Source organism: Amblyomma maculatum, chromosome 2 (assembly GCF_055883805.1).
Source record: "Amblyomma maculatum isolate TAMU_Amacu chromosome 2, ASM5588380v1, whole genome shotgun sequence".
Classification (NCBI taxonomy): Eukaryota; Metazoa; Arthropoda; class Arachnida; order Ixodida; family Ixodidae; genus Amblyomma; species Amblyomma maculatum.
The window spans coordinates 90,811,273-90,837,662 of NC_139345.1; the positions used below are offsets into that span (position 1 = coordinate 90,811,273).

General features: G+C 45.4%; 1 protein-coding gene across 2 annotated transcripts in view; it reads left to right on the forward strand.

The window, feature by feature from the left end:
* The first annotated feature begins 20,227 nt into the window (after positions 1-20,227).
* LOC146199242 (sodium-coupled monocarboxylate transporter 1-like) overlaps positions 20,228-26,390 on the forward strand; it is a 62,077-nt gene continuing 55,914 nt past the window's right edge. The window contains exon 1 of one of the 2 annotated variants that reach the window (XM_084594729.1): positions 20,228-20,425. The gene's annotated coding sequence lies outside the window, so the exon portion shown is untranslated. The remainder of the gene's footprint in view (positions 20,426-26,390) is intronic. The other variant, XM_084594730.1, reaches the window with a different exon arrangement.

Here is a 26,390-nt window from a genome sequence, read left to right on the forward strand (position 1 = left end):
GGAGTAGGCGTCAACCAACGCGAGAAGATTGGATCCACTTTTCATAGCACAATTAACATGAACTAGTTGTCATGCTAGTTGGATACGGCCGCGGTTGCAAGGAAGCAGGAACCAATGTTGATTAAGATTTATGCCTGAACTTATGTATTGATCAACATTTAAAATCATTAGAGCTGGTAAATTTAACGAGATGTGTTGAATTTTATAAGGACTAGAAAACACGATGTATTTTATTTCTCTAAGCGCCGATATCACGCAGAAGTAGTACTTAGCACCCGTTTCGTTTATTTTTGCTTTGTGCAGCTTTGCGTTTGGCACGTTAAGTTTAGCTAAGCATTTAAGAGATGCTTTGGGATTTTGTTAGGATGGAGGAGGCTTAATTACGGTTCTTATAGCTTCTTTTTAAGACGAGACAATGACGACTACATTCGACTTGCAACGTGGATAACTGGCAATTTAGCGGCAGAGCTCGTGGCTCTTCGTTTTCTGCTTCTGAACTTTGGCTCGTGGCTCACTTTTGCTCGGGAGCGGCATCGATGGCGACGCGGAGTGCAGGTTTAGTTAATGAATTAGGTCAAGGTTGAAGAGTAGATCGAAGGTCAAGTCATGGTAGTCACCGGTCAGCTAAGATATGCCCACCTTAGATCGCATTACCCTCGCTAGGGCACTGGGTTGTGACGTCACTAAACAGCTTTGCCAATCAGAGCAATGGCACATGATGTTCGTAGGAGTTTGATTCTCATCTCACCCTTCAACGCTGAAGGAGATGCTAGAGCTGACAGCTAATTCGACTTCGATCATGCCATCTGCTCTCGTGACAACCTGCCGAACGTTCAGTGCCCGGCCTTGTCACCTCCCAATTACCACCTGTCAGACGCATGCTCGTGGTTTTTGGAGGCTGCGAGCTTCAAACGGGAGTTGCTCGGGTCCCGGTGGTTGCTATGGCAACCATCGTGTGTAGAGGGCTATGGCAGCAGCAAATAACGTAATTCGAATTAATGACGTCACGAAACAGCTTATAGCCAATCACAGCGACGGCATACTCAATTTCAATGCTCGGCTTGAGTGATCTGTGAGTGTACTTACTGCTCAGCCAACTAAAACTCGCTACCAAGATGGCGCAATGGTCTTATGCAGTGGCCGGTGAAGCTAATCTTTTTGCCTCGGCCTTGGTTTTAAACACACTAAGGACGTGGTTTTGTTTTCAGCTTTTGCCCGAAAGAGGCTTCACAGCCATTCACGAAGTCGAACAATACTGATAGTAATGCTTCTGCATTATATCACGAGTATACCCCTGGTAGGTGTTAGTTGGCAGCTGATATGGCCGGCCGCCACTGATTTGTCATCGGGTTGCGTGACGTCACGAGATTACATCACGTGGCTGAGTTGGCAGATCGGAATGAAGCCCTGGACCATTGGATCCAGAGTGAGACATCACGCTGACACATAACATTTATGTGGGCCTTATGGCCCACATATTTATGGCCTTTCACATAACGTGGTAGCTTATGATTGTATGATATTGAGTGATTGCGAGATAATACAAGCACCAATTAAACGGATTAATGATCAAATGATTAGCAAAGGGCACGAATGCGAACGAGGGCTCTCAAGAGGAGCCGGGGGTGTCATTAATGCTGTCGCGTTATGCACTTAAAAATGGAGCTTAAATGCAGCCAAATTTTTTCACATGATTTTCTGTGATATTCCAGTTGCGAGAATGTAAGGGAAGGACAGTACCATCTGCATACAGAACAGTGTGGCCATGATGAAAAACATGAGGAAGTTCATTTACATATAGACCCATGGAGAAACCGGTTTGACTGGGCTGTTAAGGGAGGAAGTCGTCAACACTTTCCTGTGGTACGAGAGCAACCCAGCTCCCCAATATGGCAGCACCCTTCACCCCTTTGTAAAATCTTGTATAAAGACTACGTAGATGTTCTAGTACTACAGTCTTGGAGCAGACCCGCGGAAAAAAGAGTTAAAAGTGGATAATGCTTCGTCTGTTTTGTAACATTGTTTGCGGCCAGAAAGATGTACCCACACAAAAACTGTTGAAATAGTCCTGGCACTAAATCAATACCGGTTAACTCTGACAGCCCGGTTTTCTGATTTACGGGATCGAAGGCTTTCCTAACATAAAAAAAATGCTGATTGTATGCTATTTGTCATTCGAAGCTTTGCTAAGAAATCCGCTAAATTGCTGAGAAGCGTATACGAAGTAGGTCAGTTTTCTCTCCATGATAGTGGTAACTATTTATTTGGATGCTGTGTTTGCTTAGAAAGGCAGTGTACTCGTAACCAGCAGTTTTTTTTTTTTTTTAGCGCCCATATAATACCGTAGTTGTGGAGTCATTTTTGTTACTCAGCCAAAAGATATAGCGCTTACTAATTGCACGCTCTCAAATAATGAAACACATGATCCACCAGCATCACTCGATATTTTCTATCAGTTGCATTCACCTCAACCTGTACACATTTTCAAAGGTCATGACCGTGGGACACACCCACCCATTTTTTGCGAAAGAATGATCACACCAGTCAAGGTGAAAATTTTCCGCCAATGTCAAAAACAATAGAGGAATGTCTTTCCTTTCTTTTCTTCTTGTAGGGGAATGACGGATGACTCAGATATCCATAGTTTAGAAAACAACCAGCGCTTGCGACACAGACAGAGGACGAGATTAAACAAAACAAAAGGCGCTGAACCGCCTTCTGTCTGTCTTGTCTCCTATTTCTCTGTTGCACGTGCTGGATTTTTTAAACGATGGGTCACCACCAACTCGTCCAATCCTCAGTTCTTCTCACTCAGAGTTTATTGTACTCCTCCTTACTGCAATATTTCCGTATTTTGTCCGTATCAATCTATTTGATCACTCTAATTGTGTCAATTTGCGGCATTCATTTCCGCCATGATGACATTACAACAGGCGCATAGTTCTCGAGATTTTAAAATGCATTTCTTGAAGGTCAACCTCCCTCCTTTTACCTAATAAAGTTTAGACAATGACCTACGAATAGAGCTCAAAATAGAATTCAAAGCTTCCTAACTGACAGCATGCAGTTTGTTTCTGCTAATGATCGCTCTTCTTTTTCATGCATTCGATCCCGCGTTATTTGAAGGGCAACTTCAACATCTTTCTTTTACCTTCAAGGATATTATTGCAACGCCCATGGTTCCTGTTCTCCACAGTGACAGTCTTGAGAGTTTTAGTGACAAATGTTGCAGTTGAGTGGCGTTTTGTTGCGACGCGAATGATATTCAAACTTTAAAGTGCGACGTCACAGGCGGCGCTCGTCGATATTCGCTGTGTGTTGGCTGAATATAAGAGTTAACCTTGTTTTCGATAGTGTCAGAAAAATAAAAATCCAAGCTTCTAATTACAACTGCCAATCAGCAGTACTGGGCCGCAAAAGTATAGGATGAGTTGGTTAGAGGAAAAAACGTAAATTGCGCGTCATTGGGCCATAATTCCAGTATTTATCTTAGCTTTTTCCACCGTCCCAGCATCACCTCTCTACCACTTCACTTTAAATCTTCGTTTGTTTTAAGCCTGAAAAAGAAAGCTGTAAAACTACCAACTCCACTCTCCCTGCTGTTCTCGATCTCATCGTGATCACAATGTGCATGTCGGTCATCGCACACAGATCAAGGATCGATGTGCGATTGCAGATTTGACCGTGTAAATCAATATGAGCGCGAAACGACGTTTGCGCAAGTTTTCATCGGAAAACAGACTTTCGTCTTATTTCTCCGTGCCCCGCATCACTATTGCTTTTCTAAAAAAAAAAAGAAAGAAAGAAAGAAAGAAAACGAAATACTTTATAAAGACTCCTTGCTAAGCAGAATGCTGTAAGGTTCAGTAATCGATGCGGCTTCATGCCCAACAGAATGAGTCAAAACGTGGTTTCGGAATTCTGGGCGTCAAAGCGTGTTTACAGAAATTCTGATTTACATCAAGCGCGCAACCAATTCTTTGTTTCTCATGTCATCACTTCATGCTGCTCAAATTAAGCAACTACCACGCCGGGGTGGGTAGACACCGCAACGGTATGGGCACCTACATTCTCAACATTTACAGTAAACCCACCCAAATTGCCTTCCCTTGCGCCAGGGTGTTCACAAAGGCACTCACTGTCGCCCAAGGAGCTCCGCTCCTTATTTTAGGCGATTTCAATGCGCAACACCCATCCATGGGGCTACCCGAAAGCAAACAAGAAAGGCCGCATCCTAGCAGACACCATATCAAACCTCATGCTTACCATGCTGAACGACCCGACCCAACCTACTCGACTTGGAAACAGTGTCACGCGTGACACCAGCCCCGATCTCACACTAACCCACGGCGGTAAAGCTTGCCTATGGGAAAACACACTGGAAACTTCAGGCAGTGACCATTTCATTCTGATCATCCATCTTGCAAGCAAAACGCATCGACATATGCGCGGTACTGCCAAAATCACTGACTGGACCGCGTTTCGAAAAGAGCAAGCTGACCTTGATCACCCAGATATCACTGATTACGCTTCCTGGGCATCGGACCTTAGGCACCTGTCCTCTAAATACACCTGAACCCTGAAAACATCTTTAGACCGCCCTGCTATTGACTTCCATCTCCTGCACCTGTGGGACGCCCGCAGAGGCCTGGTGAAACGTTGGCGCCACCAGCGCCACAACAGAACGCTCAAACGCCGCATCGCAACCCTAACGCAAGCTGCAGAGGACTATGCATGGAACCTTGCTCAATCAAATTGGCTGACAAGATGTGATTCCCTGAGTGGTAACCTTAGCTCGAAACAAACTTGGAGCTTACTCAGATGCCTCATTGACCCAAACAACTCCAAAAGCGACCAACGCAAGAACCTTGCTAGGGCTCTACATGGTTACCGCGGCTCCAATAGAGATCTCGTACAAACCATCAAACAAAAGTACTTCTGCACCACAGTCGACACGGACCCCCTCCCTCCCTATAATGGGCAGCCCAACGAGAAACTAGATGCAGAATTCACCGTGAAAGAAATACAGGCCGCCATCCTAGCCATGCGCAGAGGCACAGCTCCTGGGAAAGACAAAATCACGGTGGGACTCCTCGCCAATCTCCACGACGCAGCCCTCACGCAGCTCGCGAATTACATTAACAACTGTTGGCGCATGGGCCGGCTGCCAAACGAGTGGAAGACTGCGGAGGTGCACTTCATCCCCAAACCGGGCAAACCCATAAATATTAACAATCTACGGCCCATCTCTCTCACCTCCTGCGTAGGGAAAGTTATGGAGAAGGCGGTACACATCCGGCTCACCCGATATCTTGAAGAAAACGACTTGTACCCACACACCATGTTCGGATTCCGGCCTGACCTATCCACCCAAGGGTTTCGGAAACGGTACTCTACTATCGATCATATCCATACCATCAATCAGGTGATAGAAAAATGCTCGGAATATAACCAGCCCTTATACATAGCATTCATTGATTACGAAAAAGCATTTGACTCAGTTGAAACCTCGGCGGTGATGCAGGCATTGCGAAATCAGGGGGTAGACGAGCCGTACGTGAAAGTGCTGGAAGATATATATAGTGGCTGCACAGCAACCATAGTTCTGCATAAAGAAAGTAACAAAATTCCCATAAAGAAAGGTGTTAGGCAAGGAGAGACAATCTCCCCAGTACTATTCACAGCTTGTTTAGGCGAAGTATTCAGAGACTTGGAATGGGAGCAGTTAGGGATAAGGGTAGATGGAGAATACCTCAGTAATCTGCGATTTGCTGATGACATTGCCTTGCTAAGCAACTCGGGGGATGAACTGCAAATAATGATTGATGACCTAGACAGAAAAAGTAGAAAGGTAGGCTTGAAAATCAATATGCAGAAGACTAAGGTAATGTTCAACAGCCTGCGGAAGGAACAGCAGTTTACATTAGGTAGCGAAATACTGGAAGTAGTAGGCGAATATGTCTACTTAGGACAGGTAGTAACCGCAGATCCGGACCATGAAAAGGAAATAATAAGAAGAATAAGATTGGGATGGAGCGCATTTGGCAAGCACTCGCAGATTATGACTAGCAGCTTACCGGTATCGCTCAAGAGGAAAGTATACAACAGTTGCGTCTTGCCTATACTCACCTATGGGGCTGAAACGTGGAGGCTAACCAAGAGAGTTCTACTTAAGTTGAGGACAACCCAGAGGGCTATGGAACGAAAAATGGTAGGGGTAACATTAAGAGATAGAAAGCGTGCAGAGTGGGTCAGAGAAATAACTCAAGTTACCGACATTCTAGTGGAAATTAAGAAGAAGAAATGGACATGGGCAGGACATGTAGTGCGAAGAGAGGATAACCGATGGTCGCTGAGGGTAACAAACTGGATTCCAAGGGAAGGAAAGCGTAGCAGGGGGCGGCAGAAAGTTAGGTGGGCGGATGAGGTTAAGCAGTTCGCAGGGGTCAAGTGGATGCAGCTAGCACAGAACCGGGTTAAGTGGAGAAATATGGGAGAGGCCTTTGCCCTGCAGTGGGTATAATCAGGCTGATGATGATGATGATGATGATGATGATATCCACCCAAGATATACTCCTCCAGCTTAAGGAAGAAGTCATAAACCCCCCTAACAAGCCTTTCTTCAGGACAATTCTCGCTCTTGACCTCAAGGGGGCGTTTGATAACGTAAAGCACCACTCTATTTTGGAAAATATGAGCCACATCAATTGTGGTGCAAGGACCTATGCATATGTTAAAGATTTCCTTCACGGTCGTACCGTCTACGCCGACCTCTCTGGCAGAACCCAGCAAAATACAGCTAGGCACACGCGGCACGCCACAGGGTGCTGTTCTATCACCCTTACTTTTCAATATTGCTTTAATCAAACTCCCAGCCCAGCTAAATCAGGTATCGCAGCTACGGTACGCCTTCTACGCGGATGACATCACTATTTGGACCATGGCCTATTCTACCGCGGAAATCGAAGACCGCCTTCAAGAGGCCGTAACCATCGTGCAAGCCTACGGCCTTACTTGCTCCCCCGAAAAGTCGGAGTTGCTGGTACTACATAGCTCCCGTCAACGCAGACCCACTGTTGAAGTCAACCTCAATGGAAACCCAATACCACAGAAGGACACGATCTGGGTTCTAGGGCTTTACATGAACGACAAGGGCAGAAATGTGTACGCCCTCACTCGGCTTAAAAACACCAGTCTGCAGGTTGCGCGTATGATAGCCAGGGTCACTACCAACGACAGGGGTATGCTCGAACAAGACACCCTGCGCCTGGTTCAAGCATTCATCATTAATAGAATTGTGTATTCGACACCGTATCTGCACCTAAAAACGGGATACTATAAGCAAATCGACTTTATTATACGAAACGCAGTTAAAAAGGCGCTGGGCCTGCCCCAAAGCACTTCCACAGAACGTCTTTTGCAATTAGGGGTGCACAATACAGCCGAAGAACTCCTTGCCGCCCAACGCGCCACCCAGATAAATCGACTAGCAGCAACCCGCACGGGCCAGACCATTCTTATGGACCTTAACCTGACTAGCCCGCAAGGTCTCGTACAAAAACAGGCTATACCGCCCGGGTGGTCAGACTCGTTCATAGCCAATCCCCTACCCCGCAATATGCATCCTCTGTTCCACCAAGGGCGCCGGAAGGCGCGGGCCAAGTATATCCGGGAAAAGTACGGGACGGACACTGAATCCTACTACGTAGACGCAGCAAAGTCAGAAGCGGGGTACACGGTAGTGGTTGTGATTCACCAACAACTGGTTGATGCCCTCACCATCTGCGATGACAATATAGAAATGACGGAGGAGGTGGCCATTGCTTTAGCCGCCACGCATACCACCTGCGCCTATATAATAACAGACTCTATGGCTGCCTACCGCAACTACATCAAAGGGCGAATATGTCCCCAGGCTGCCAGAATATTGAAACATTATGGGCACCCCGAGCAAGACAAATGCCTCGTCTGGACACCGGGACATCAAGGCGTGGAAGGGAACGAGTGCGCTCATGCCGCTGCCCGAGCTCTCCTCCCCCAGGACTCGACCCCTCCATCCTCCACACCGCCCTATCCCGGCCCTCTGGCGACGTATGCGGAGAGGTTACAGCACTGCAGACTCTCTCGCAGAAAATATCCACCCCCAGCCAAGGGGCTCTCCAAAGCGGAGGAAGTTAGATGGCGACGCCTACAGACAGGTACATATAACACACCAGCCCGTTTAAACACAATACACCCCGGGTTCTGCGACCCAAAATGCAAATATTGCGGAGAAAAGGAGGCAGGCCTGCACCACATGGTGTGGACCTGCCCACACAATCCTCCAGATGATCCGAATGCAGTGCCAACAATTGAGGGGTGGGAGGCTGCCCTATCCAGCTCTGGACTAGAGGCCCAACGGGCCCTCGTGACACGTGCGCGGGTAGCAGGGGCAGCCGCTGGAGTCCCGGACTAGGGACCCCACCTACACATCCCCTTCCCTTAAATATACTTAATAAAGTTTTTCACTCACTCACTACTGTTCCCAAGGGCGCGGGATCGAATCCCGGCCTCGGCGGCAGCTTTTCGATGGAGGCGAAAAGCAAGGCGCCCGTGTGCTGTGCGATGTCAGTGCACGTTAAAGAACCCCAGGTAGTCTAAATTTCCGGAGTCCTCCAATATGGCGTCTCTCATAGCCTGAGTTGCTTTGGGACGTTAAACCCCACAAACCAAACCAAACCAAACCAAACCAAATTAAGCAACTATAGTTGGGTTTTGAGAAATGCAATGTTTCATCCGAGGAGGTTATAAATAGAACTGCTTGGATGAAACGCTGAATTTCTTTACATCAAGTTATAGTTGCCTTGAGGGATGAAACCAAGAAGGTAATGAAGTTCCATTATAACCTCCTTGATTTCGTCACCACTCAAACTGTTGCGAAAAGACGTAAGTAAACGTGCGGATTCGATTCAGTGAAAACTTTGAAACGACTTGCCTGTAGCATTGAATGAACGCTGCACACAAGGTTTCGAAAGAGGCAAGCTATATTGGGAGCCATCTGGTGAACCTTAGGCTAAAATCTGTATCTCTCTATGAACGGAGCTGCACAGGTGGACAATTTCAGAACTGTGGCTATCTAACCCGATGACGCAGAAGTGGCTGGCCGCTGTAGTCATCTCGCCTTCGACAAAGCACCGAGCATTTAACACCGCAGCCTACAAAGGTCGAAGCACAGCACCAAGTAAAAGTGCCGCCGCGACTCTGCATCGGACAGCCATTTTTGTTCAGTTGTGCAGTGTTGCCAGACACGTAACTTTTCCCGGAGCTGCTAATATGTTATGATACAGTATCTGTAACGCAATCTATTGGTCTGTTATGATTCCATAGTTACGATCTAACCCAATTTCGGTGTAGGTATCTTCGCATTTTGCTTTAAAAAACATCTACCTATGTCGGAGAGAGGAGGTTATAAGACATGTGATGCGGCGTAAATCTAAATATATCAAAATACTCTTGAATGCGTTCTTTAAAGGGTTACCCCGGCGTTTTCTCTACCTCCTCAGATTTTAGTGAAACGTTTATAGTAAGTTTTCCTCAGTTATCTGGTTATTTGTAACGATATTTTGTTTCTGCGCAAATGAACTTCAAAATTTCCAGTCTTGTAGCCTCAATTGGAGTGTCTATCATAAGTGCTGTCGAGATTTCTGCGGGAAACATTAGACGCATGACGTCATTGCACGCACGATTGTCTATATTCGCTTGCGTTTGCTGCAGGATCAAAATCAGAGCTTGTTTTTCGCCATTTCAGTAAATAGCGACCAGAGCTGTCCCGAAGAATCGTCAGTTTAGCCGCTAAAAACTTGCATAAGAGAAGTTTTGTGGTCGCATCCGTGATGTCATCGGGTGGTGCGTCGTGACGTCATACATTGACCGAAGCCTACTTTCGATTACAGTTTCATGGTTACTGCTCATTTAAAATAATCTTACTTGGTATATGAAAAGTTTGGAACAGAAACGTATGATCTTATTATAGACTCAAACTGGTGAGAAATTCTTTGAGCTGCCCTTTAAGGCACCTTGCCTGGACGCCTGCCCTTTCCAGTTTTTTTTATTGCTTGCACTTCCGATTAACTTCAACCATGCGTCATTGCTCTGTATTGTTATGATCGGGCTTCTAGTCGCGGTTCCCGCAGCTCCTACAGCTGTCGAAGACTGCAGCCGAGTGGGTGCCGGTGAGCGCCGGATGCCCTTTTACAAGCCCCGGTGCTGCGCCGCATGGCTCAGGCGTCGGACTTTTCAGAACACGTTCCAGATAATCCGGCGCCTTAGCCGGGCCCTTCTCTCCCCCTTGCGCCGCGGCAGCTTTCAGGCGGGAGGCCAGCTGCTGCCTTTGGATTGGACAGTTTAAATGCCAATGGTTTCCGGGCCTATTAAAGAAGGCACTGCCGCTTGTCGGGGGAGACCGTAGTGAGCATTCGTATAGTGCTGGGCTGCTTGTCTGGAGGAAACGTGGCAGAATCACCCTGGCCGTCGCTGTGCGAATACAGTCGCGAGTATTCGCACAGCGATACTGTTGCCGATATTGCTGTGCCTTATACCATGACTGTAAATAGTGTATAAATTCACATTTCGTTCACCTCATCTCTCGGTCTCGGAGTATTGATACCCTCACACGGACCAGAATCGTGACAGTAGTGGTCCCTAATTGATACGCGCGGCATTTCTGTTCCTCAAGATGGCTCGCTCCCTCTACAGCTGTGGTGGTTCGCTTGATTCGCCATACTGCTAGGGCTACTTCTATTATTCATCACCGTAACTTTTGACAATTCCCAAACCTGCTTACGAAATTTATATACTTTGGTAATTTCACCTCTTTTGGTATATCATGATCTTGTACGAAGCGTGAAAGACAAAATCATTTTTTCTGGCCAAGCTGCTAGGAGTACTTACCTTCAAGAAACTTGCTCATGCCTTGTATTCTGTAAAGTTCCTGGCTTAAAAAACCCTCGCGTGACATAAATTTGAAAACATCAGCGCCTATCTTTGATTCATACGCTTTGTGTCTACCAAAGTGCTTAACGGTGTTCAGAATCGAACTTCTCATTCGACCCATAGAGCATATATGCTATCGACTGTGCCAATAGTTTTCGAGTAATTATCCCGAGTTCCAATAAGATTTGCCGCACAGTTGTCAAAAAACAGGGTCCAAACCAAAACTGTGCTCCATCTTACCGTGATCATTATGTCCGGGATGAAGGGTTAGGCGCTGGTAAGCGCTCCACTCGTGTGGTGGCGTTCATAATACTCAAACATGGCATCCAAGATTTAAAGACGCGGCATAGATAGTGAAAGTTCAGCACACCGTGCATTGATGCTGGATCTCAGAGGCTGTGGCTAATACTTAGCTGTTGCCTGCCTTATATCCTGAGTGTGACCCCATAATCATAGGGTTAATGTGTAGACTTCGTATGGAGACCTTTCAGAGGAGATAAGTGCTATGCTGTTTGAAAACTATCTCTTTAGCTACATAAGGTATCATCGTTCAGCAGTTCCAATGCTGGCGCTTCAATGTGTTGCACAAATATTGAACATTAGCTAATACATTCGGTTAGTCATCAATTCGGTTCGAAAAAAAGTACTATTCGCAAACCGCTGATACCGAATGGCTTTTTTGACATCGATAGATTTTTAGGGGTATACGAATAGTAATTTTGCCAAACCCCAACAAATACAAATAGTGAAACTTTTTCACCAAATTAAATACGAGTCGAATATTTATTGTAATATGATATTTTTTCAAATATTTCACCAAAACGAGCAACACGTACTGAGAGACACTGAGGCGCGAGTGGCGGCTTTGCGTTTGGGTGCTATGCATTATGTAGTTAAAGCTATAACTGTTTAAAGAAGCAGCACTATAATCTGTACTGATGGGTCGTAACACGAATTAAATGTAAACTCAATAAACGTATACGTCGAGTTATACCAGAAGAAAGGTCACCTTTTTCCATCGATCACAAAAGGGAACAAAATAGGCCCCACCACACGACATGACACGAGCGACAACTATGCATGCGTAGGAACAGAACTTCATACAAGCCATGGCTTCGGTGACGGCATATTAAGGCAGAATGTGCTGAACTTTCCTGAGCCCTGTCGTACAGCTCAGTGGCTATGCAGTAGCATTACTAGTGCCTCAACACGAACGGACCGCATGCAGCGCTGAACTGTTCATCCCGTGTACACTGATCACTGTAAGATGATACGCGGCGTCGATGAAGGCGATGTTTCTCCAACAGTGGCAAAAGAAAAAAAAAAAACTACGGCGGCGGTATTGATTCGAGCCATGCGGCAATTATCCGAACAGTATTCGAAGAACTTAGTGCACTTGAGGTTTTGTTTTTCGAATAATTTTTGAACAATCACTATCTGATTCGGTCAAATAAACGAATAAAAGCATAATCGATTCGATACTTGAAATTTTTGAATATTCTTACACTGTTACAGATTTGTTATATTCTTCGACAGATACATTGGTGTGGTCAGTGCAGAGCAATGCGGATATTATTGCCGTGACAGAGCATACCAAGACGCTTAACTAAAATTTTTAGCCGTAATTTTTAATTTATGATTTAAGGGCTACGTACCGTAAAGTTGCGAACTTGAACGACGTCAACATCAAAGGTGAGTTCCCCCATTTACTTTTCTTAACCGGCTCTGTTACTTGGCAAATATGGGCATCCGAAAGCTCGGTGAGTTGGCTTCAACGAATTGCATATTTTTAACATGGCGGCCTGCACATGGTATTGTTGCCAAAAGCATGTTAATTTCTACATCATAAAATACACAAATGTCTTCTGTATCTCATGCCTAAAAATGCAGGCGACACGTTTTGTTTGTGTTCAATTGAGCATGAAAATTGGGTACAATAATAGGATACTATATTTGCCATAAATCTACAAATCATTCCTTGTTCTATAATTCTTATTTGACTTAATAAAAATATTAGGTAAACGATCCATTTTTTTCAGCACAAATACGTTCTGCTTAACAAAATGAATATGAGGGTCATTATTAAAGTCGCAACTGAACTACTGAGTTTCGTGCGCTGAGGCGATCATCAACCAGGCGATTAACTTGACATTCACTGGTGCAATGCTGGCTGACTCTATCACGCAGACTTAGCACATATTCTTGAAGTTAAATACGATGGAAACTTGGTATTTGGAGCAAAGATGGCACAGTTTCAGCTGTATATATTCTCCATTTTGTAACCGCTCTGTTGGAAGACATCCCTGGGCAATCAAATTAAACCGCGAATGTCTCTCTTTCTCCCTCTCAAACACATACACACACACGCACACATACATGCGAGACAGACAATTCTGACTCACATTGTTGCAAACCATTATAATCTTTATTTGTTACTGCCAAAAACTGCAGGCATGAGACCTCAACATTTTGCGTGTGATACGCAAAACGGTATAGGCGATGTCGCGAGCATTTGTTCTGTTTCTGCGGGCTCAAACCTGCCCGATGCGGCTTTATAAATGTTCATAGGCGCGCAAGACGCCTCGAGATGTATCTATAATGACTGCAGCCACTCTAGTCTGCTTCCACTTGGTTGTTCTAGTCACATTGGGCGTTTATCTAGATGTTTCCTCTCCGGCTTTAAATTCAGAGCTGATGAGTGCAACGAGCTTTCGTTCTTTAATTTCTCAGAACGTGAAAGGGCTTTACGGCAGTTAACTATCAGCCGCGTTGTATAATGTCATTTCGTTGAAAATGGCATTCTGACTGGAATTCCCGTGATTCATATTTTATAACTGATCAGATTTGATTGATAGTATCTTTATTTACAGAGTCTCAGAGCCTGTGAATGAGCCACTCAACTTATTGCTGATGTTGCGGAAGGCGCTCTGCGAATCCGTGAGAACAAGGTCGTTGGAGTTAGATGCTACAGCTCAGGCAATAGCTGCCTCCACAGCGTGAGTGGGGTTCAATGCTTTCACCGCGGCGCAGTTGACCAACGATCCTGAAGGTGTTGAGGCCAAAACAGTCGGTAGTCCATTCTTTGGTCATGCCGCGCCCACGTATAAGATGTTGTGTTCCTTATCCCATTTCTTCTGTATAGCTTCTCTTCTTGCATTGCCCATTTCAGTGTTATATGTGGGATGAAAATTGCGTGGAATCAGGTAACTTTGCTGCTGCTTCTCACATCTCGTGGTACCTCTTCCATCCGGCCAATAGTAGAGGGCAGGCTAATATGGACTCTTTAACGCGTCCTCTGTCTGCTTTTGTGAGGGTCAGCCTGTTGAGCATTTAGAGTCCCAAATCTCTTTTAGAGTTTTATATACTCCTGGAATCATATGAGCTTTGCTTTTGGCGTCGAAATTCTACTCTATGTCACCTAAAGTCCTTATGGCAATTGTATACGAGTGCCAATTCTTTTCGCACCACGACTGAATACGTGGGTACATGACGAAATAAATACAAAATTTCTTTCCATGGCTAAGCACCACTTCTTCTATGCCAAACCTCAAGGTCATCAACATCTGACTCTGAACATTTGACGAATCTCATGCTGTGCAGAAAACATCGTTTTCTTCTCCAAGGTCAGTCATCTATCCACGCAAGCTAGGTGCGCCGGCATCATCTGTGTCTCGGCACAGCTGCGCCACCAAAACATTGCCGCGACTTGGTTTCGAATCCGTGCCAGAATGAACAAGTCAGTTTCCCTGGCCCAGGCATGAGAGCGCGATGCAATTACCGCTTCCGATCAAGCCTCGTGTAAAACTGGAGCAAGCTCTCGTGCTCTGCAGAAAACATCGTCGTCTTCATAAAGTTGCAACTGCAATTATTCTGGAACACCACGCCGCAACGATTCTCAGGCATGGGACTCTAGAATATGGGTAGTGGGTTCAGCAGCCGGCGCAATCCGCGGTCGTAAAAACGCTCATTGCCTCTAAAAAGAGGGAGTTATATGGAAGTTCCTCTAGGGTCAGGCTTAGTGCCCTTCTCTTATCAAACACTAGGTGGAGACCCTAGTACTGAACCCCAGTGACTCTCGCTGCCGCCATTGCTCGTTTCACCATCGCCTTTTGGGCTTTCATGTTGGATCAAGCTAGTAGGGTCGCCTCCCAGTCCTCCCGCGTGGGGTTTGGGTTGGTTGTAAGGGCAGGGTTGGAGGGGCATGCCCACACCACTTGGAAGATGTCCGAGGGAAGGCACTTTAAAAGTGTCTGTCACCAAGGTGCGTTCTGTGCGATGCGGTGAGGCGGCGAGTGCAGGTCCCGAATGTATGCGGTGGCGCTGTTGTAGCGTGGGCTTTAAGGCGCCTACACCTACACAAAAGATATAAATAACACAGTGAAGAACTCAAACACTTACTCAAGTTCGAAAAGACTTCCCGCAGTTTATTCACACGACTATGAGCCACAATGCACTATGACATGGAGGCGGACCTATATCACATGGTTTGGACCTGTCAACACCTCAATAGAAAGGATAAAAGGCCCGACGATTGAGCGCTAGGAGGAAATGCTGTCCAGCTCAAACCCGAATGCTCAGTACAAATTCCAACAGACTCCCGGAATAGGGCGGCCGACTACCAAGTTTTATTTCGATAATGAATGTTTTCATCATTATCATGGAAGCAGTAGCCGACTCTTGCAGTTTCTTTCACGTGGAAGCTGGGAATCGAACAAGCTGGAACCCTTGCACTTTCAGTTTGAAGCCGCGCAGCCTAAGCGTTCGGTAGGCGACGGGCGCGTACCTGCTTATCTGCCAACAAGTGCAGGGGTCATACTCAGCTCGAAATCCTCAACTGAATAAAGTCGATGGCTACTGAACGTTTCATATAAAGTCTAATTGAGTCCCCTAAAATATTGTTAGGGAAGTACATGGAGGAAACCGCAACAGTTTCCCGTCAGTGACACACTGCCAGATCTAACCCAGCCTGGCTTCAGCGTCGTCTTTGTTCACCACTCCACATCAGCACGTCTTCGTCGTCTCGATACTACATACTATAACAGTACTTCCGCACTGATCCGCCCTCTCTCCGCGCGGAAGAAGCACAGTCCCGGTGCGTAGTATACAGGCGAACTCAAATTATACGGCTTCAGACGGGCGACATGCACAACTTCTGGGTGAGGGATTCTGGAAGGACAGTTGGAGTGCAGAGGCGTGATCTCGTAGGTCATTGAGTTGCCACAAGACGCGGTACGAGCCCACGTAGCGAGCCAGAAGTTTTTCACGCATGTCCACACGGCGGGCGGGGAGCCAAAGAAGTACGAGGGAGCCAGGAAGACAGTGGATCACGGTGATGAAGGTCGTCGGCGCTTTTGAGGCCTCGAGCAATATGCCGGGCGCCATCAGCCCGGGAAATGGCATCAGAAGCGTAACTGCAGGAGGAGTCGTGAAAAGGCAGCGTATCGAAGAGAAGTAAACGGTCGTGGGCGAAAAGTAGGCAGAAGGGAGAATGTCCGGTGGTATCCTGACGTGAAGAATTATATAGGCGAATGTTACCACAGGTAAAGAGACGTCAAAGTCCCAATGGTAGTCCAAAACACATTGACAGCATGTCGATCAGCATGGCGCTCAGTAAGACGGTTCGTTTGTAGATGGCAGGCCATTGTGAACTGTTAACGAGTAGTGCATGAGGGGAAGTCATGGACCACTTGAGAAAGGAAGCAGCGGCCGCGATCGGTGAACAGTTGACGGGAAGCGCCACGCATCAACATAACTTCATGCAGAATGAAGTCTGCAACGACTGAGGTTCAGTTGGTGAGGATAGCTATGGTTATAGCATACCGGGTGGTATAGTCAGTCACCACAGCAATTCATTTGTTTTCAGAAGTCGACGTGGGAAGAGACTCAAGGAGGTCAAGGTCAACACGAAAACACGGCTCAGTCGGCACTGCGAATGGTTGCAGGGGTCCATTATAGTTGAAGCGAGGGTCTCTTCCGACGTTGACAAAGCTCAGAAGCGGCGACGTAGCGACGGACAGAGCGGTTTATAAAGACCAGTCCAAAAAGAATTGTTGTTGCGCATTACCGTACGTGCGTGACACCCCCAGGTGTCCTGCTGTAGGGGTGTCATGAAGTTGGGCGAGAACACTGGAGCGTAGATGAGCCGGAACGACAAGCAAAAGGTCCGCGCCGTCTGGGCGCTTATTACGTCGGTATAATGTCTCGCTATGCAGCACAAACAGGCTGACTTCAGAAGGATCTCAGTTGTCGTTGCGCAGCTGGCCAATAATAGGTCGCAGTGCAGGATCACGACATTGTTCGGCGCCGTTGTGGATAAAGTCCGATTTGGACAAAACGTAGTCGGTGCAAGTATGGTCAGACAAATCTGGGGGATCTACGGGATGACGGGACAAACAGTCAGCGTCTTGGTGTAATTGGCCTGACTTGTGAACCACAGCAAATGTGTACTCTTGCATGTGCAAGGCCCCGCGACCTAAGCGGCCGGTGGGGTCCTTAAGTGAGGACAACTAACACAAAGCATGATGGTCTGCCACTACACAGAAGGACCTCCAAAACAAAAGGGCGGCGCAACACCCAAACAAGTCCTAGGAATTGCCGCTCAGCAATTGAATAATTGAGCTCAGAGCGAGATAGCAGGAGACTGGTATGCAACTACACATGAGTAGCCATGCTGATACTGAGCATGAATGGCGCCAATACCATGGCCACTGGCCTCGGTGCGCTGTTGTGTAGGTGCTGAAGGGTCGAAGTGCGCCAGGACAGGTGGAGCGGTGAGGGCGGAAATAAGCGTTGTGAAGGCACGAGCCTGATCATGGCACCATGTGAGATGCACGTTTTTCTTTAGAAGAGAAGGGGACGACCGATGTCTACGAAGTAGTTCCGAACGAATTGGCGGAAATAGGCACAAAACCCGAGAAAACTCCGCACGTCCCTTGAGTAACTCGCGCACGGCTCGAACATTGTAGGGCCGGGCTTCACACCAGACGCATCAACCAAATCACACAGGACTTCGATTTGGCGCTGGCTGAAGCTGTATTTCATGGCATTCAGTTGAAGACAGGCGAGGCAGAAAACAAGCAGAATGGTAGAAACTCGTAACTCGCGCACGGCTCGAACATTGTAGGGCCGGGCTTCACACCAGACGCATCAACCAAATCACACAGGACTTCGATTTGGCGCTGGCTGAAGCTGTATTTCATGGCATTCAGTTGAAGACAGGCGAGGCAGAAAACAAGCAGAATGGTAGAAACTCGGTGAATGTTGATTACGAACATGGGGGAGAAAAGACGACATCATTTCAGTAGCATAAACATGTTGTCTATTTGAAGCCATGGAGGAGCTAGTCCATCATGCGCTTGAATGTCGAGGGAGCGTTACACAGACCATATGACACCTAAAATTGGTATAGTCCGTCGGGGGGGACAAATGCGGTTGATCCCGTTCGTCGACTGAAATTTTCCAGTAGCCAGGGCGTGGGTGTGACAACCCTGCAGTTCAGGAGCGGTGATTGTCACACTTCTCGGTGGACACCTAAACCAAGCCGTGAGGGAAGTGAGGAAGGTGAGAGCGAAGGAGGAAAGAGCGAAGGAGGTGCCATAGTAAAGGACTACGGAGTAGTTTCGACCCCGTGGGATTTTTAATGTGCACTGAGATCGCTTAGCACTATGATGCCTTTGGATTTCGCCCCAATCCAAGCGCGGCTGCCGTGGTCGGGTTTTAATGGAAGCGAAACGCGAGGGCGCTCTCGTGTCTACTTTTAAGGCGAAGCTGAGCGTCCCGTTGATTGAAACCGCTAAACAGTCTACAACCTTGCTAAACCATGCGAACCATCCTTAATAGAGCTTTCATTCAAATGACTATAGGCTCAAGTTATGCTTGAACCTCTATCATTTTGTTCTTATTCTTTAAGAGACCTACGTTGAGAACAAATGGCTACCCACAGAGCAGGGGATGAAGTTTACGTGAAAGTAGTTTTTTCACGAACATAGATTTGAGCATCCACATCTTTAATAACCTAAGTGAACAGGGCAATTCTCGTAAAGTCCTTTCGAAAACACGCCTTAGTTTCTAATCCAGTCTCATTGTTTTACGTAGACAGCGTCTAAAGAATTCGTCGGGTGTTACGGCAGCTTACTGTCATTGTAGCCTAATTTTGTAACCATTTCAAAATGTTGCTTACAATATACCTCTCAAATTATTAATTGACATGCATCAAAACATTAATGTCACTCGCAATTAAGAGGCACGCGAAACGTCTTAATGCAAGTGATTCAGCGCTAACGTGACTGTGTTAAAATGGTGGTTTAATTCCAGTTCATCTTTTTTGCTGCGATATGACGGAAATAATTAATTGAGGATCTAAGCAAATATTTTAAGCGAACGCCCACGCGGGGTTATGGACGATTTAGCTGTGGGATTTTTTTACATTTAGGGTATCGTCGACGGAATCATTTAGAAATCGGTGTTAAATAAAAGAAGCGGTGTTGGTTGGTAAACAAATTCCGGAAGCGACTTCAGCTGCTACCCTGCCTCACGCCCGCTTCTTGTTTTCTTTTTTCTTTTTTTCTTTTTTTTTGCCGGTAGGCTGTCCGCCTTTACGGAATCTCCAGCGAATGACAGATACTGGCGACGGCGTCTTTTCGGCCTAATTAAGTGCGCCCTGAGCTCGTGACGGCGATGATACCTTCGAGTCTGCCTTGGAAAGGCCGTTCAAATGACGGTACAGAAGGGCGACACCTCAAAAAACGCGCTCTGAGTTTTTTTTTTTTTTTTTTTTTTAGTTTTTTTACACTCTCGTGCTCAAGCTGACCGAAGTCGCGGGTGCGTCATCAGGTTCTTCGATTATCTGAGATAAAAGAGGCTAAGACTGTCTGTGCAGCCAGAAAACTTGAATTACAGTATTTGTTGAAACTTAACAAACTGAATCTTTTGTCCTTTTGTATAGGCAGTCTTGTCCTCTGCGCGTTCGTAAAAGTTTAGAAGCACGGGTAGCAGAACAGTACCAAATATTGCCCTACGAGCTCATCATGGCAGCCAGTGATGTCGAAGAGGGGGGGGGGGGGGGGGGCGCAAGACGTTTTATTGGCGCGCATTCCCCCTTACGTCAAGACGACTTCGGATGACATTTGCATCCGATGTTTGCCTCTTTCGGCATTCCTGCAGCAGCCGTGCACGTGAGTACCGGAGTGACGTGCAAATGTCAGGACTCGCGCGCCATGCTTTCGTATAGGGCAGAGCTTCGGCAGTCACTGACGATTTTGTGACGCGAGTTCCTTAATCGACTCCCCAGGATAGCTTGGGTGACACTCGTGCGGACTTCGTAGTGCAACAGTTGCCGTGTCGAGGGCGGAACTAGCCATTATAGGGTCGCTTCGCACGGCTTTGCTACGTTGGAGCATTTGCGCTTCCCAGTGCTCTGAAGACTTTCGAGGACTGCAGTGATCTTTGCTTTTTGGTAAGGTCCTGTTTTATGTACATGTGTGTGATTGGCTGGAATATGTTTAGAGCTGCATGCTCGTTCCCTCAATTGTCTCTATTTCTTTTTGTTCGTCATTTCGCATCGAAGATTATTAAGCCACATTAAACAGGCCAAGCGTCCTTTGTAGTTATATTTTTGTTTGCCCTACTTCCAATCTGGTACTCTTCATACTAGTTTGAGTGAAAAGAGGTGGTTCTTTTTGTCTTTCTTCCTAAGTGGCCACAACTGAAGCAGCGAATTCTGCGGAAGTAAATGTGCGCCTAAGGGATCGTGCTACGAACGTTGCGCATGGTTTATCGTCTCGCTGATATTTTATTAGGTTTCTGCACAGTGTTGTGCGAAATACAATAAAAGCTACCATGGGAGGCGTGTTTACACAGGAATAAACAAAACTCGACGCTCACAGGCACATGATCGTTTTCTTATTTCCTTTCCTTTCGTACCGCTTCATTGTAAATGCGATGATATTCTATAAAATTTCCCGAGTTGTTTTCTTCTTTGACTAACTGGTTAATATATCCGTGTAGTATTTCATTCGATACCGGTACGCTAGAAGCCACAATGCAATAAAAAAAGCACGCTTCAGTTCAGGCCCGTCGATGAGATCCCCCTTAACTTTCTTTTAAAGACCAAGAGCACGGTAAAAAGAACTGTCTTCGATGCCTTTGTTTGGCATTGTTTCGCCCCATCGTGGGTACATGTCGGCCTGGAGAAGATTGTAAAAAGTATTCGTGGTGTCCTCAGATGAGCCGAATTCTGTTGTGCAGCCCGAGCAATTGGGAAGCGACGGCAATTTATAATGCACGTTTAGCATGGTGGTCTGTAACTCCAGGCGAGTCCTTCAAAGGTGTTTTATTTCTATGATGCTCGCGCGCGAATCCCTGCGTACGCAGACCGACCGCTATATAAATATCATCAGCCCCTTGCAAAAGTGATTCCGTGCTCATATTCACCCGCATTCGAACGTTGGACAGCTTTTGTAGTTCGCTCACTGAATTTTAGCATGACTGTGTTGGAAGACTGAGGGAATGGAGTCACAAGAAACCGAAATCAGACACCGCACTATGTTGGGTACCTCGGAAGCAACAAATCAAAGCTTTATCACGTGGCCATCATCTGTAAAAAAAGAAGGTTTTGCGTCTCGTATTTCTCTTATGTCATCTAAATGCGACGAATTCCCGTAAATAATGAGGAGGAAGGAAGGGAAGATGAAGAAGCCGAGTAAGCGCATTAAACTCTACTTAAACACAGAAAGAAAAAGAGAGCGACGAAGGCGTGACAATTCGCGGCTAGGTCATAAATGTGTCATGTCTACAAAGACGAGAAGAAGGTCATAAATGTTTCAGAGTGTCAAAGTAGGCGCCAGAACCTCGCGGGCTTCCATGATGAAAGAAAAAGCATCTGAGCCAAGGGAGTAAGGTTTCTCAATAATCTAACACCCTTCAGCTTAGAGCAGACACACGTTAAGCATAATAGAGCCTGGCCGCAATTCAAGGAGCATTATGAACAATATCCTCTCCATCCATCAGCAGGATCGAGATCGATGGTGTAACACTGAAACGTTAGAGAAAACTGTTTCTGTAAGGTTGTGAAAGTAATAATAAAAAAAGTCAGTGAATTGTGCCTCGAAAGTAGGCAATGCACCAGATAAGAGGACTACAAGAATGCCTAGCATAATGGTGACAACGTTGCGCGTAGCAGTTATTAGTAGCCATTAAAAAAAAAGTTCCTTGCTTCAGCTCCTATAGGTGAATAGGGCTTCTGAAGATTACTCCTAAACCTTTAAGTCGGCCAGCAAAACAAGTTAATATTTTACCAGGGATACCACCGCATAATGGGCGGTGGAATTAGTCTGAATTCCAATTTTTATTTCTTTTATGCACTTGAACATATGTACTCAGCGTTGCCCTTCTTGGCCGTTGTGAAAACGAATTAACTGCGCATCTTAGTTGTTTCAAATATTCAGCAAGGTTTTTAGCGCATTATAATTAGTGACATTGATGAGACAACAATAGGAAGTCATATCGTTTATTCGGCTTTTTCGCTGAATCGGAATTGGAGGTTTAACATTATGACTACAAGAAAAATGCACCAATCGTCGGTCGAGCATTGAGACTGAGTAGTGAGTGCATTACGAAGCGCACACTTGTGCTGTTTAAAAATGATATAGAAATAGAAAGGTCGGTGTTTGTAGAAAACTTTGAGGAGCACTTTGCTGCATAGCAGAACTGCACTGTGCCATCGAGTCATTTATGCAGTTCCGAAATGACATATCTGGTTCAGATGAAGACGACTGGCTACTTTATGCTGTTCGTCTACAGAAAGATCATGCTAACGTTTTATTAATTGCCCTGAATGCATATAGAAAAGCCCTGTCTATAATCAAGAGAAAAGCAAGCTATATATATATATATATATATATATATATATATATATATATATATATATCCTGTCATTTGATATATATATATATATATATCAAATGACAGGATACGACCAGAACAAGCTCTTTTTTGAGACAAAATCTATTTGATGCAATTACAATTGCTCAGTAACTACGCAGGAGGAAAACAGTTGCCCATGAAAGAAATTTTCATGGAAAAAATATTTCGCTGAAAAAAAAAATCACTCTGGCCAGAATCAAATCGATCTGACAAATATGAAGTGCCCAATGCGTTTACTGTGCTCGTCCCTGGCGAAAAAATTTCAATATTACAATATCACAGCGTGAATATCAAACAGGCTCTTCGAGAAACAACTGTACTTCATCCATATAAACTCGGCGGTGTTTCGATGGAGGCGAAATGGAGAGACATCCGTGCACCGTCAGTGCACGTTAAAGAACCCCAGGTGGTCGAAATTTCCTGACCCCTCCACTATGGCGTCTCTCATAACCTCAGCCGCATTGGGACAGTAAACCTCATAAACCAACCTATTATCAGGTAATATACTTGCGAAGCATACCCTGCCAGTTGCACCTACTGCCTTTTTTTCAGCAGGCCACAGGACTATTTGTGGCCTAGAAAGGGCGAAATTATTTGACGGCGCCCTGTCCAACATTACTCACCAACTTAATTGCACTCATTGTAATTAGGCGTGTATTATCCCGAGGTATAATTCGGGGTTTACTCTCACTGAGTGCTCATACTAATGACACTAACTCCCGCCCACTTTTGTTAACTGAAAAGAAGAAACAAAGACGTGTATGTTTGATTACCCGACGTACACCTAATGGGCCAGATAAATGTAACCAAGGTTTTAATAAAGACGGTGTCTCCTATCCCGGTGTAACCATCCAAGGGCTAGCTGTTCAGAGTCGCTTAGCTTAGTCTGCAGAGTTTTTTCTTGCTCTAAACTTTCTTAAATAGTAAAGATTAACTGACTAATTTGGAATTATTTTCTTCGGGAATAAAGTGCCAATACGGAACTTGTAGATCGTAATGAAAAACAGCATACTGATATGTTTGCACCTCGCTAGTGTTTACGTGAAGCAGTTTTTTTTTTTTTTTAGCGGCCTGACACGATAACTATCCCAGCAAAAACCGCTTCTGCATGACAACGGTTAATTTAAGCATCCTGAGACGCGTCTCAGAGAACAAAATAAGGTTTATGCTGGAGCACTTATTCCGTTAGGACTTGGGTAAAAATGTCAACCTGCAGCTGGAAATGTGGTAGCTTTCTTTGAAGGCCGGAAAATAGAGCTACGTGAATTGTGCGTTGGTGCGGATGCCGCAGCTAGTTGTTATTCAAGACGACCTACAACTTTTAAGTAATTTCCTTGTTCCTCAAGGCAGTAATCAGAAAGTTAGCGAATCGGCTTGCTAATTAATTTGCACGCATAAAATTTAAGATATAAAATAAAATCACGAAAAGCACTGCCTCAAATATGGCATGTTTGATCAAAAATGAAAGAAAAAAAGCCTTATCCCTAAATTTTATCAAACATTTTAGAACCAAGTTTTTAGAAAGAGGTAAATAAGAATATAAAAATACGTACGTGGTGCATTATACTGCTTCCAACAAGCCTGAAGCTAAAACCTGCAGCTTCTCGAGCATCAGCAGAAGCGTCTAAAGACTTAAGCAGCAAACATACTGCGCATTGCTGAAAATGTTACCCCATATTCTAAGACCGAGATTACGCTACTACCGACCGGCTGTGACATAAGCAGGGTTCGGCAGTACCGCTAGCTGTCTTTGTGGGTAACAGCTCGAAGTGGCGCCCTTAGCAATGTATATAAACAACAATTATCAGAGAAATTTTCTAATTTCACAGTGCAACTACAAAGCTTATCTGCTTTTATAATAAGCATATTCTAAAACGAAATAGGGCTGTGTAAAACATAATTTAAAAGCCAATATTTTTAAACCACTTCAATATGTGCTTGTTAGAGTTTTACATTTACACATTTTGTTCTTGGGTATATATTCGAATTTTAAACAAAACGCTATTCGATTTCTTCATTTCGGGGCATTTCCTATAAGCAAAAATGAAAAGAAAATTAAGAAATGATGCGGAAATTCATACCTCAGCATAGCTATGTTGAAATCAATCAATTTATATGAACAGAGAAAGAAATCGCCAAAATGTATTTTAAAATTAAACCCTAATTAAAAAGAAAAAGAATGTATACAGTATGCATACAGCTGCAGAATGCCGCGAATAAACCTTGATATCGATTAGGGTTATCTATATCCAAACTTCATAAGTCTTGTGGCTGAACTGAGTCGACAGATCATCTCCTTTCCTCCATACAGTGGTTTGCTTCTCTCTGTATGAATTACTTGGAGATCCCTCGCTTGACTAGGGCTTCCGCTTTCTGCTCCGATTTTCCTCTCCTTCGGGACAAGTGCCAAGGCATATGCTCTAAAACCAGTGTGCGCTTCTACTGCCGACTTTATAAATACTGCAGGCAAATTCCACTACTACAGTGAGAATTTCTTGCTTTTTATTTTTTTGCTTTTTTATCGTTTGTTCAGATCCCAGTCTAAGACACAAAATCATCAAAATACTCTACTCTTTGCCCATGAGTGGTATCTGAAATGCACCCTGACCGATGCCCCGCGGTGGGTATAACGACTGAGGACGTCGTCATCATCATCATCATCATGAGAACCAGCAGAAAGACTATGCGAGGGCTGGAGACGCGAATATCATCATAGATACATTGTGAAATCAGAAAATTGCCCTGAAAAGTGTCGTTAATAGTATTTGTACGGACCACCCCCCTAGCTCTTCCCCACACCCACAGATGGCGGTGCCACCACAGCCTACTTAGGTCTCAAGACGGGTTTCGTTGTGTGGTAATATAAACAAATATGCTGTCTCTTCAAGTATAAATGTCTCGTTCGTACCATCTGGTTAACATTTTGAGCATGGTGTGTTTTTAGCTTCTGCGCCTCCATTTAAATTCTTCTGCCGATGAAGCTAGAGTCTATCTCGGATAGATCAGATTCGAAGGAGATTGCGTAATAGTTCCACATGTAAAAGATTAATAGATGACCGTTACTGTAACAAAAAAAAAAAAAAAAAACGTAAATACGATGTGCCCACCGCCGCCGTGAGTGCAGCTTCTCGCTCGGTGAAAGCGCGCGTACTCGCGTGTCGAACGTCACTTCAAGCCAGGCGTTGAAAAGAGGGGTGCACTTCAATATACCGCACTGTGGGAGCGAGCGCGCGCCTTAAACATTTCGTAGGAATTGAGCAGGGTGTCGGGGCTCGCGTCTTGCGCCGCGTGCCAGAAGTGCCTTTGGGGCTGGAGTTGACATCAAAGCTGCTGCAGATGTCGCTTCGGGAAAAGCGAGTGCTGATCATAAGAGACATAATTCAATTACTAGTACAAGTAACGATAACTAAGCTCATATCCGGTACAGCTGATTTATTCCCTTCAGCAACAAAGCAGGCCATGCGAGAGCAGCCGCAAGCCTTCTATCGGCAAGCCTG